Below are 12,757 nucleotides of genomic sequence, written 5' to 3' on the forward strand. Positions count from 1 at the left end.
TTCTTTGAGATGCTGATTGGAGCTTGGCACTGGAATTGATATTTCACCTGTAAAGATAGAGCAAATTCAAAGAATTAAATCTAATTTTCTTATATTTTTCATTCCCTCCTCCTCCCCTCCATATTATATTCTACAAAGACATTATTTACACACAATGCTGTACAATCTTTGTATACATAGTGTCATAAGTAAAGGTAGCATTTACCTCCTATTCCACGGAGTTTCTTTCTCCTTACACATGGACCTTGGCACTCTTGTCCTGGGCGTTTAAATCTATTTTTATCCCCTCTTTGATCAGAAATTCCTGAGCAATTTGGCCTCCATTCTTTGCAGTTTCTCCGTGTCTGTTTGTAATACTATATCTTTTGGCAAGTTCTGTCCAGTTAACTTTTGTTCCATCTGGATAGCTGTCTACTTCAGCTTTCAGGCCTGCTTTATCACAGCTCATTCTTGAAAAGTCTCCTGAATGGTTTTTTCTCTTCTTTGGCTGATCTTGAGCAATTCTTTCTCTTGCTCTTTGTTTGGTTTCAAACCCAGTGGCAAGTCTGTCTCTTTGCCTGGAAGCAAATGACTGTCTAGATCCAAGGCATCCGTTCTAGATATTAATTTAAAAAAGCTTTATTTATTATTATTTATTTAGTAGCTCATGCTAAATACTTTTTTTTTTTAAATAGGATTTACAGTGTGTTCAGTTTCTATATAGCCCTTAATTTTATCAAAATAAAATTCACCATTTTCACAAGGGCTTGCAATCAAAATTTACCTTTCTACAGATGATGCTTTCCATTCAGCTTCAATATTTTCTTTGTTTTTTCTTAACATATTTCTGCGGGCAGCCTTTTTCTCATTTGCTGTCTCTTTTATTTTTAGATTGGATTCTGGTATTTGAGACAAGGCTTCACTAAAGGACACCCCACAAATACTTTCAAATGCTGGATTTATTTCTTTAAAAAGTTCTCTTGCCGTCTCTTTGACTTCAGCTTTACTTGGAGCTCTTGGTATTTTTCTTGGTAGATCCTTTGCAATTGCGAATGGATTACCTTTAGCCTTGTTTTTTAGTAGCGGTGATTTCACTGGAAATAGTGCTTGGACTTTTCCATAATTTTGATGGCATCCCTTGCAATCGAACAGAGTATGCTCTCGTTTCCTAGCATTTGATAAATTAGCCCAATTTTGTGGGGAAAATTTATCAAAGCATTCATTCATCTCTGCCCTTTTTCTTCCACATTTGCTCCACTTGGTAATGTAGACACTTAACGATGCATGCTTTTTGTTAAACTTGCTGGAGGGCATTCTGAAGTCCTCATCAGAAGAAAGAAAAATCTCCTTAAAAATTTTGTACCGTTCTTCTAGAATTCGAGCGCCAACCTTCGCAGTACTTTCGTTTGGCTCCCTTTTAATACGAAGCTTGGCTTGTCTTCCGGCAAAAACTGCCCCAATTTTACCAAAACCACAGGTCTTGGGATCGAGAAAAGTACGACACATTTGCAAAAATTTGCTTTTAGATATTGTAAATAGAACTTGCTACTGGGCGTGGCTGAAAGTGATCTCTATCTAGGTAAAGCTATAATTTTGCGCCAAAATGCAAAGTATTTTACTTGTAAAGACTCATATTTCAATAATCAGTCATTAAACTTCAGCAGAACAAACTTTATTCTCCAAATCTTGTACAAAATTATAAGGATTTTCAGGAATACGATTCGATAGCTGTTTATGAAATGTAGCTTTTACGCAAATGGAGCTATAAAAATCGATTCAAACTTAAACTTGCTACGAAAGAAAGGTATAATGATGTTATCAAGTAGGATCATTTTTGAGATTTGCTCTTATAAAAGTAGAAAAAATAAAACTAAAACCTTTGTTGTTTTCCAACACTTCGTCCGCCATCTTGTTCCTCTTCGTATTTTCTGCCTTCTGATTGGTTAAATTATTCTACAATAAGAATAGTAGCCGCTGTACTCAGCTTGGGAGGTATCGCGCTAAAATGCAAATTACCAAATCATTACGTAATCTTCAAAATGGCGCCTAAAATAATGTATTCAAAGCGTAGCTGGAAAATCGGCTGCGGAGAACAAGAAATTCGATGAAATAAATCCCTGTTATATGCTTAATTCTTTCCTATATGCCCGGGCATTATGGGGCCAACTCGAAACCTTGGCATTGATCCGTTATTTCGTTCGAAAATTATTGTAAACTCGAGAAATTGCAATAAAAACAACATAAAGCGTCCTTATTTTCGCCCGAAGTAAAAGTCCTCAACTTTCTAGTTGGATATGGTTTAATTCAAAGAATTTAATTGAGTTATACTTTTCTCCCGAACTCTCAACCTGTACTTCTCGACATCGCTCCATTTTTAATTTTCTACTAGATAAATAAAAAGCTTAAAACAAAAAATATATCACGACGCTGGTCTTAAATATTAATATTAACTACTGCCGAAGTTTCATGGTAAAATATGCTATAGCTGATTTTCTATGATATTTTATTTTTATTTTTTGGTATTTTCGTTGATTTGGCCCTATGACCCAGGCCTTAACATACTCGAGGACAAAATGTCAGGATTGATAAATCCAATATTACACGAAAAATTACTTGTGCATAAGCAAAAAAATTTCAATAACTTAAATATATTTTTTCAAATCATGTTAACCAATGAATGTATGTGTTTATATAACAATAAAAGACATTGAAATACAGTTTTAGTTGAGACATAGGAATTTTATTAGAAATTTTATGGGATTTTGTTTTGAATGTTACAAGTAAGCTTCCAACTTACACTATTTTTGCTTCCCTCCAACTGTCGTATTCTTCTTCTTAAATAATGATTATCTTTTTGGGCTTTTCTGATTGCCTTCGTCCTTTTTTCGCGCTGAAAACACTGCGAATGTAGCGACAGTTCAGTCTGAGTGCCAGTCACCGTCTTGTTATTGTCGCACATCGACTTATTGATCTCCGTAACTAGCGTCGCCACGTTTATCATTTCCTGATCTATTTCAGGTTCATTTTCTTCAGTCATGTCTTCCTCAGTCGTGTCTTTGGCTTGCAAAGCCTCTTTCACAATCTGAGGACATAAAAGGGTGCAATGCTTATGAGAAAAATAAGCTTTAATATTTCAGGATCTACATTCAAATGAAGCACATGGTCTATCGGACCTTCTTTTTATCACGACGCGTCATGGTTTCTTCCGAGTTTACATTTACAATATTTGCTGTGTCCAATGTTGGCACTGCTCCTTTATTTAGACGTCGTTTAGAAGACATTTCTGCTTGATTATCAGTCAGAAGGTCTAGCCTTCGACTGAAACTACCCGTAGTGAAGTGGCTTGAGCACAACACTGAGGTTTTAGAAGGCCGAAACTCCGGTCTGTGTCTTTGGACGAATTTCGTCCATTTCCACCGAACTTTTTCATCTGTTGGGAAAGTGTGCATACTAATACCATTCACTGAGCTACTGTTGGTGCAGCTAACATTTCCTGGCCCTCCAGCAACACAAAACTTGCCAGAAACATGTCGTTTACGATGACTTGACTCCATGTTTTCTTCTTCTCTTATATATCGGAACACAACTAATGACGTCACAGCGATTGTTTTGGCCGCGCGAAAATTGTCGCAACATTTTCTGTCCAAATACACATATTCAACATCGGGAAAAAAATACTTCTCGCGTAAAATTCTCCGACAAATTTTCAAAATCAAGTCAAAAACTCAAAACCTTTTGAAAAATGCATTAAAAAAGGGGGGTTAATTTTGGTTTCATATGCTATTTAACTCATTTGTGGAGGTAAATTGAGGTTGTAATCTATTATTATTGTAAAATAGTCAAAAGAGCCTCCAAAACAGTCGTGTTTTTAAGTAAAATTGGAAAATAGACCATTTTAGCCAAAGTAAGTGGACCATGGCCGTAATTACAGAGGAGACTGGATCGAGTGACATGTGACGTCACCACAGGCCAACACAACCACAGACTAAGGACGGTGTGAGATGGTTGTTTGTAGGCAGTGTTTGTTGGTGATCTGGAGACGTTGCAAGTATGGAAACGTTTTGTCGTTCGTCATGTTGTCGGTGGAAGAACTGTTGGGCTAGAGCTTTCCTGGCAGATATTTCCGCGTTCCTCGTTTTTTTGGGTCTTTTTTTAGTGGCTTATTTGGTCACTTCACTTTCTTTTGCTACTTTCGTCTGAGTTGCCTTTTTTTTCAATAGCGGGATTGCAGTTTCTTCCTCACTTTTCAAATTTTGCGCCTTCTCTGTTTTTTTTTTCTTTTTCCATTAACGCGGTCAGAAATGGCAGCCACTTGCTCTGGAGGGCACCACAGCGCAACTCTAGCTCTTCGTTATTTTCTGTTGGTTAATTAAGAATTAACAATGGATATATATAGTAATTTTAAAAATCATAAATGATATGAACCTCCCTCCCATTTTGATCAACATAAGCAACTCAAAGTTTTAGAACTAAATTACTGAACTTCTTTGCATATTCGTCACATAAAAATTATTGATCATTCCAAACAAATATATCAGCATGTAGCTTCGTAACAAGACTTTCCTCCAGATGTTATAAGATAAAATAACATCACCATATTGTTGATGTTCATTGTAGTGTATAATGTCTGTCAACAATTGTGCGGTGTGCCTTTTGAGAGGTAAACGATATCCCGCATTAACCAAGTTTGTAATTTATGCAAGCTTTGATCTAAATACTTGATCATTTTATTATAAACTCGAAGAAAGAAAGAATTAATGCGGGCAGAAATGGCAGACATTAGCTCTGCGAGGGCAGCACAGCGCAAATTCTAGCTCTTCATTATTTTCTGTTGGTAAATTTAGAAGTAACAACCAACAACGGTTTTTCAGCCATTTTTTGAGTCGTTTAAAAACAAATGTGATGAAAACTTACTCCAGGGACTTGCTTCATATATTTTCACTCTCCACTGCCACTGCTACTTCTTATACTTTTGACTGCTTGGATACTGAGATTGGAAGTTGTCCATTGTCTATCAAGTGACCCGTAGCTTAACTGTTTATGAACACTTTTAAGATTGCTACCCAAGACGCATCTTTCTTGGAGTACTTCGAAGATCATAGGTCATGGATTTCGTCATGTTGGATGCCCATGGCCAATTGTGTCTTGTGTTTCCCCAGCCAAGAGAGAAACTCTTCATTATTCAGGTTGCTTGTGACAGACTTTGGTAGATTTGGAAAGGTCTTATGGCATCTGTTAGGTGGAACTTGGAATGATCGAAGTTTAATGTGCTCAATGCTCAAGCACAATTCAATACATACTGAATATTGTATATGTAGTCTCTAAAAAGTACATAAAAAAGTATGTGCTTCCTTCCAAATTGTCGTTACTGTCAGTAATTTTTTGTTTTATTTAGGCAATAGGATGAATGGTGAAACAATATCACAATTTGCACCCTTCTGTACACCCCTAAAGCACCCCTATTTAGGCTATCCTTTTTTGGGGGTAGACCATGACTTGTAAAAGTTCTTTTTCATGACGATTACTGTTTGCAATAGTGCATTACACTGTTGATGAGTATTTCTTATACTCGTATGAGTGGCCAGGTTGGAGAAAAAGAATTACATATAATTCCAGGGGGGGAAATACAAAATTAATGTACAGTTATTCCCAATTTAAGACTACTCTTTCCCTTACATGTAAGAACTTCAATGTTTCTAAAATAATCAGGTCACTTGAATAATTAGACAAATGAAAGTTACTAGCTACTTACTCTCACATCCTTATAACAATAATAATTATTGCTATCTTGTAGCTGAAGCAATGACTGACTTGCAGTTACCGCAATAAAAAGTTTAGGTTAAGGATTTTGAATTAGTGACAAATGTTCTTATACATTTGTTTTCTTTCAAACATGTTTAGGTTGTTTGTCACTTCTTTCATCATTCATATATAGTTTGAATAATATTTAGAATTTTTACTATAATTAATATATAATAAGTGTAAGTGTACGATAGGAGAAGGAGCTAAAGCTTTCTAGTTGGCTGTCGTAATTTTTATTTAGGATCAAAAAAGAAAAAAAAAGGAAGAAAAAGAAGAAGAAAAAAAAAAAAGAAAAAAAAACCTACAAGGCTAAAATAATATGATAATATTAAATTCAACAGTATAAATTTCCACTATAGCAAAAAAGGAGATAAATTAAATAATTATGTATATATGCATATATGTATATTTATTAAGTTTATTAATTAAGTTTTTCATAACTTTCTTGGGTCGTATTTTTGCACCCTGTATTATGATGATTTCATTTTGTACTATGTTTAGCTTCCAGGTCATATTTGTGAATAAATTCTTTCGAACCAACATTGTTTCATGGCGGCTTTTAACATCGAACTAAGTTGTACCAATCATTCAAACCTTTGTATGCGCCATTTAGGATATAATATTTCAGTAGCCAATCAAAACGCTTGATTAAACAGCCTTTACCAGGGTCTTCTTCCCGAGGACCGCCATTTTATTTTGGCGTCGGGCTGAGAGGGCCCTGGGATGTTTGTGATTTTGCTGATATTTCTCAGATGATAATGAGATGCTTCAATATTCATGGACACACCCCTCATTTCCTTTATGTTCTCCCCCTCAAGAACATACTTTCAAAATCTCATTTTCATTTTTGAGAATGTTGAATGTCTTGATTCGTCTTCTTCTTCACGCCATCCTTAACTGTATCTTTGTGTTTCTTAGGTTTGGGGGAGGCAACTACTTCGACATCTCAGGTCATTGAGGCCTTATCAGCCATGGTGGTGTGCTTTCGCCTTTTGTGTATGTTGTCCAACGTGGTGTAATTTGGAGATGCATCTCCCAACTTAAAGTACTCACAGCCCACCCTTTGACCGTATTTAAAATACGGTCTCCCTGGATTTTTCTGACTCTGGGAAACCCAGAGGGTGGCTGGTATCAGATGGTTGTACATGGGCATCGACCATCTTGTAGTCTGGAAGGAATCTTTCCTCGATCACGTCGAGATAATTATTAAGTTCTCTTGCAATGGTGAAAAAACCACAAACGGATTTCTTGCATCTTACGTATTGTTCGCCTTTTTTGCTCGTGAATATCTCAAGGCGCATCGTAGCTTCACAGAAACACTTATAGTTTTGTAGAGAAACCATCGTATCGTTCTCGAAGATGAAAAAAGAAATAAACGATCATTTAGCACTAGCAAATGAGCCGAGAAGCGCTAAAAGTAAGGGAGGTGAAATAAGTTCACGCTTATGAGAATTTAAATCACATGATGTTAAGTTTTACTAGGAGCAAAATGCTGGTCAGCGGGTGGTGGCTGTATATGCAAAGATACTTTGGAAGGGTAAGGGGCAAGGGGAGGGGAGGGTATTGAGGTGTGGCGTGCAGCCTCGTGGGTTTCTAAATGTCACGGTGTATATGGTGATAAGCACCACATACAAATAACGAAAAAAGAATGCTAGGCTAATATTAAAAAATGTCAACCAGAGTAAACGGAAATCCAAACTTGTCACTCAAGTAAATGCACAAAGTGGTGCCAAGCATATTGAACATAATGCCTTTACTCCCGTTTCTCTCTCTCTCTCTTCACTCTCAAGTAAAGGAATAATAATAATAATCGATTTATACAAAATAAGGCTATAGTTTAATAGATAGGTTCATCGAGAAAAGACAAAAAATGCTTAAATATTTGCGTGCCTTTGTAACTCAAAAAGTAAACCTCACTAAGAGGAAATAAAAAAAGGTGACACTTAGTGATAGGTGTGTGTGTGAGTTTGCGTGATGCGTAACAAAAGCAGGAGTTGAAAAAAGTTGAACGATACTTGCACTTTGACGGACACTTTGGTCCCGCGGTTACATGCGGCCAGCTGTAAATGGTTGGGTTTGAATTTTTAATTTCAGCATGAATTATCGAAAAGGATAATTTTTTTTGCGCGCGCAAAATAATGTTTGCTTTTTTTTCTTGCAAGAACGATATTTTTCACTCCCTGTTTTTCAGACGAGAAAAAATAAGAGCACAGGATATGTTTTGAAAAGAGTTGAATTACGAAAATAAGAGAATATAAGATCATATTAAGGTTACTGAATAGCCACGAGTCCACAAGTTTGGGAAGCACCCAGTTGCAATGCTTTTGTTGAAGATTTCAGTTAGAGATTCAGCAATAACAGGAGCTGACAGTTTCAGGATTTTAGTAGAGAGCCCGTCAAGCCCAGTTGATTTGTGAGTGTCTAGTTCGATAAGGGATTTGAGAACAGAGTCACGATACATTGGAGGTAGTGTAAGAACAACATCCCTTAGTATTTTGCTGTTAATGAAATCATCCAGAAGCTTCAGATCGGGTGAGCTGGTAGATTTTGGTGATTACTGTTCGGCCACAGTGGCAAAAAAGTTATTAAAACTTTCACAAATGTCTGAGGTGCTGGTAAGGACAGTGTTCCCCTCTTTCAAGGTCGTGGGTGTCGATTTAATGTCTTTAGGCGTTATTTCGTTGATATACTTCCATAGTTTAAAAGAGTCACCTTTGCAGCTTATGCAGGATTGATAATAGGTTTTCTTGGCTTCCCTAATCAAAGATACACAGCAATTGCGTTCAGCCTTGTATTTCGCGAAGTCTTGTTTGGCTTTATAATTGTCTCTTTTTTTCATACATTCAATTGTTTCGTCGCTCATCCATTCAGGTTGCTTTTGGTGTTTTACTTTCTTGGATTTTAGCGGTAGATGTTAGAAGTTCTTTAAGAGCGCATCCAACAAAAGTCTCGATGCTCTTTACGAAAATATATTCAAAATGTCATGAGAAAGTTCAAGTGTTCCTGGTATTGAACAGTAAGGTTTTCAAACCAGATTTAAGAGAAGAAACAGAGTTACAGCTTGCACCAGCTGTCGAATGAAAGAAACACGAGAAGATTAGGACATGTTTTAACATTTTTTAATAATGTTCTTGTTTTCTGATTTACAATATTGTTAGCGAGCTTCTTAGCTTCTAACACCTCCTTGGGTGGTACGGTGTTGAGCGCACATATTACTCTATGCGTGCTTACACTAAGGGAGAGAGAGACACATAAATGTAGCATAATTCTAACGAGAAACATACGAATATTTCTTAATGCTACCTATATACCTGCAAGGTTTGCATCTCCCTTGCTGGAGTACGTATACTAAACACTCCTCACACTGAAAATGACCGCACCTTGGTAGGAATGCGGTTTCAGTTTTTGCACTACAGGTACTGCTTTCCATCGTGATCTGTGCACACTTAGAATTACCTATACCTATGCGCAGTGTATCATTAAGTTTAATGCCAGTGTGGGCTGGGGAAAGTGACGTGTTTATTTTGTTGGAGAAGTGGTTTAAGTTGGTTTTTGAAATTAGGCCAATTATTCCAGTCCCTTGATTCTTTTTTCACGTTTGTTTCGTAGATAACGTCTTTTTTCACGTTTGTTTCGTAGATAACGTTTTGCTTAACCAAAGTTTTTTAGCATTAAGTAATATTAACGTTAATTTTATTTCTTAATTAATAAATGTAATTGTCAAGTTATCGAGGCGTTTCTCCTGTCCTATCTGTAACAAATAGACCATGACTAGTTGTGCGTGGGTCTTGGTCAGTGCTCAGATATGTTAATGTCTTAAATTGTTAATCCTTATGAGCTAAGATTCAGATATTAGCATTGTACGTTCGTTTCCATACTTTTACTCCTCTCCCTTTTCCTTCCAAAGGATGTAGTTCAATATTGTTGCGAAGATTTCGCTGTTGGTCGGGATTATGTGGGGAGGATATAGGATATAGATATCTCTCTTTTTTCCTTTTATCGCTCTTGAAAAAAATATAGGTTTGATGTTTTTTTCTTCCCTTTACCAAGACACTGCAGAATGAAGAAGACAATGAGATATTTTGAAAGAGTTTTACTAAGAAAACGTTATTCGTTTCTTAAGGCTATTAATACAAGTTACATTTATCAGTGAAGAGTGCACAGGTTTGAGAATGCTTTATTTGAGATTTTTTTTAAGAAAAAGAAGAAAAAGTAGGAGGGAACGAGACTAGAGTTTCTCAGTCCAAGTTTAAAAGTTTGTATAGTCTTTGCATTCTTGGATGAACTGCAATTTGCAACACGGTGATGTTTTCTCGGTACAACTGATGTTCACTGAAAATTTGAGGAAGGAAAAAATAATGGTGTTGGTACCTATACATTTTTATTGTGTTTTAAAGTGATATGAATTTACATATATATACATATACATACTTTATTATTTGGTACCTCAATTTGATATTTACAAGTCATAGATATATAAATTAACAAGAATTCAGGCACATGCTACCTATAATAACCTAAAGGTTAGCCAAGATAGGCAGCAAGAATTTAAGTAAGAGAAACTCTGCTCTGTGATGAAGGTTGAGGTTCATAGAGGAAATTGTCATGAAGCGAATAAGAAAGTACTATGCCTTTTTAATTTTCAGCCGTAAAGACGGCTTTAGTGGCTATTTTTATCGCTTCTAACGTTTCATCCTCTAGCACGCCAAATACTATCGTAGCGATCTCGGAACTAAAGCAAAAGAAAAAAGAAAAGAAAGAAAGAAAGATTTTGCACTCGCAGTGACTGATGAAAGTGAATGACTTACTTGCAAATTGGACACTTATTAGTGTCATAAGCTATGTGGGCACAGCCATGACAAAGCATGTGCCCACATAAACTTAGGGCTAGAATAACCTTCTCGGAACAATTGTTACACTCTAAAAAAACACGTACGATACAGCTGTTAAACTGAATAACTTCGAAGAGTGGTAAGGATATGAGTCAAGGGAAGAGAGAGAGTGAAGGCATGAGAAACACTTACTTTTCTCCGGTATGATGAGTTGTGCGCACCAAGCGTACAATCTTGCATCTTAAATATGGACATTTTTGACACGTTCTATTTTTACTTTTACATTGTTTTTCATTCATAATTTATCGAACAACGCCGAATATGTTACATTGTTTAATTGATTTATGTTGTTTGTACTCCTTTTTTTCATTGGGAGGTGATTTTCTGTTCATGTTTTTCTTGTATGTGTGTGTGTGAGTGTCATTGTGAATTGAGTTTGGGAGGCAAGAGGAATATTTTTGTGCAGAGTATTTCGCATTTGATTTAGGATCTCCCTTTCATCTTGAAACGTGTATCGTCGACCATGCTGTTGGTACATTCCTATTCAGTAGAGTTTACTTTTCGAGTTATATGATGCGTAAATATTGTTTCTTGCGTCATTACGCCCTTTATATTGTGTGCGCACAATTCTGTTAAAACGGTAAAAAGGAAAGAGAATCGCACTATTGGGAAGAATAGTTGGGATTCCTTTATACCAAGCTTCATTTTGACGACAAGATGAAGATGAAGCTGATGCATTGGTAGCTGTAACTGCGTCCGATGCAAGGCTAGATAGTGGCAACCGAGCTGCAATCTTCTCTACAACTTTCTCTACGATTGTATTCACAAGTGCATCTGGTATGGGCTGATCAATGCTGTCACCTGGAACAGCAGACGTGAATGGGACCGAGTCTTGTACAACCACGGACTGGCCACAACGAGGACGTTTAGACATATTGTGGGTAGCTTGTGAGGAGCGTCGCTTTGGTTGCATGTCGATCTGAAACAAAATAATAGGCAGCCAGACAAAACTGAACTTTATTTCATAAATTATATCGGGGAAAGCAGTTGACAATAAACAATCAACAAGAAGATGGCCGAATTAATGGAACAAACAAGAACAGGGAGTACTCACATTCTAAAGTATATACATTTCAAGGCTGCCATTGTAATAGGGTTAACATCTAATTGGTCGATCATTGTGTCCTCAGTACTATGATATCTCCGCATGCTTTCTGTTGTTAGCTTCCATACTTCAGATAAATATATGGTGTTGCAGTTCCTGTTGACGTCCCTATTGTCTACAACAGCTGTCTACTTTAAATTTGTACACTTTGTCCAACACACCGATGGGGATATGACAGACTTATTGGAATTGTTTACATTATCTACTTTCGTTAAAGATGGTTGAAGGGTATAAGTATAAAGTTTCTTACCGGTAGTCGTAATTATGAACGTCAGACGTCGCTTAAATCAGTTCACGAGCGGTTAGAGTATCGTACCAGTCTGTTGAGTCATTCTATTGTTCTCTATATACAGTTTTTGTTTCTTTGTCTTTGAATTCTAAATCATTCTTGAGAATATCAGGTGGTCTGCAGCCTTTGGCCAGGAATATAGACAATACACAGGGATTAATCCTTTATATCATCAAGCAATACAAAAAAAGGTAAATTGTTTAATTTGTTGAAACTGTTTTTAAAAGTAAAAATAATCCAATTCATTTCTATTCACGATTTTTCGGCCAGAACGTGAAACATTGGGGGATGCCTTGTCATTGTCATTGCCAATGACTGCAAGAATTATGTCCTCGACTTCGTCATTATCATCTTTATCATTATCATCTTGATCATCTTGATCAACTTCTTCATATTCGGATTCTTCTTCTTCTATATCTGTGTCTTCATCCTCGGTATGTAACCTGCTACTGGCCGGTTCACTTTGTGTGTGTAGGTGATGGTTTTGAAAGGCCAACACTTTCTCGTCTTTCCTCTTCTTCAAGTGGTCGTTAAGATCATGGTGGAGCAAATGTTTATTTAGCTCTGCCACTCGTAGCTTTTTAAGATCATTAACATTCTGGACTAGCCGTTCCCAATCGTAATTACAGTATTCTTTGTCTTGAGCTTTTTGTTTTGCTTCTGCCTTTTCTTGCTTTCTTCTTTCTTCTC

Source organism: Actinia tenebrosa, unplaced genomic scaffold (genome assembly GCF_029948245.1).
Source record: "Actinia tenebrosa isolate PJP-AT-01 unplaced genomic scaffold, QUT_ActTen_1.0 PGA_scaffold12__29_contigs__length_12842862, whole genome shotgun sequence".
Taxonomy (NCBI): Eukaryota; Metazoa; Cnidaria; class Anthozoa; order Actiniaria; family Actiniidae; genus Actinia; species Actinia tenebrosa.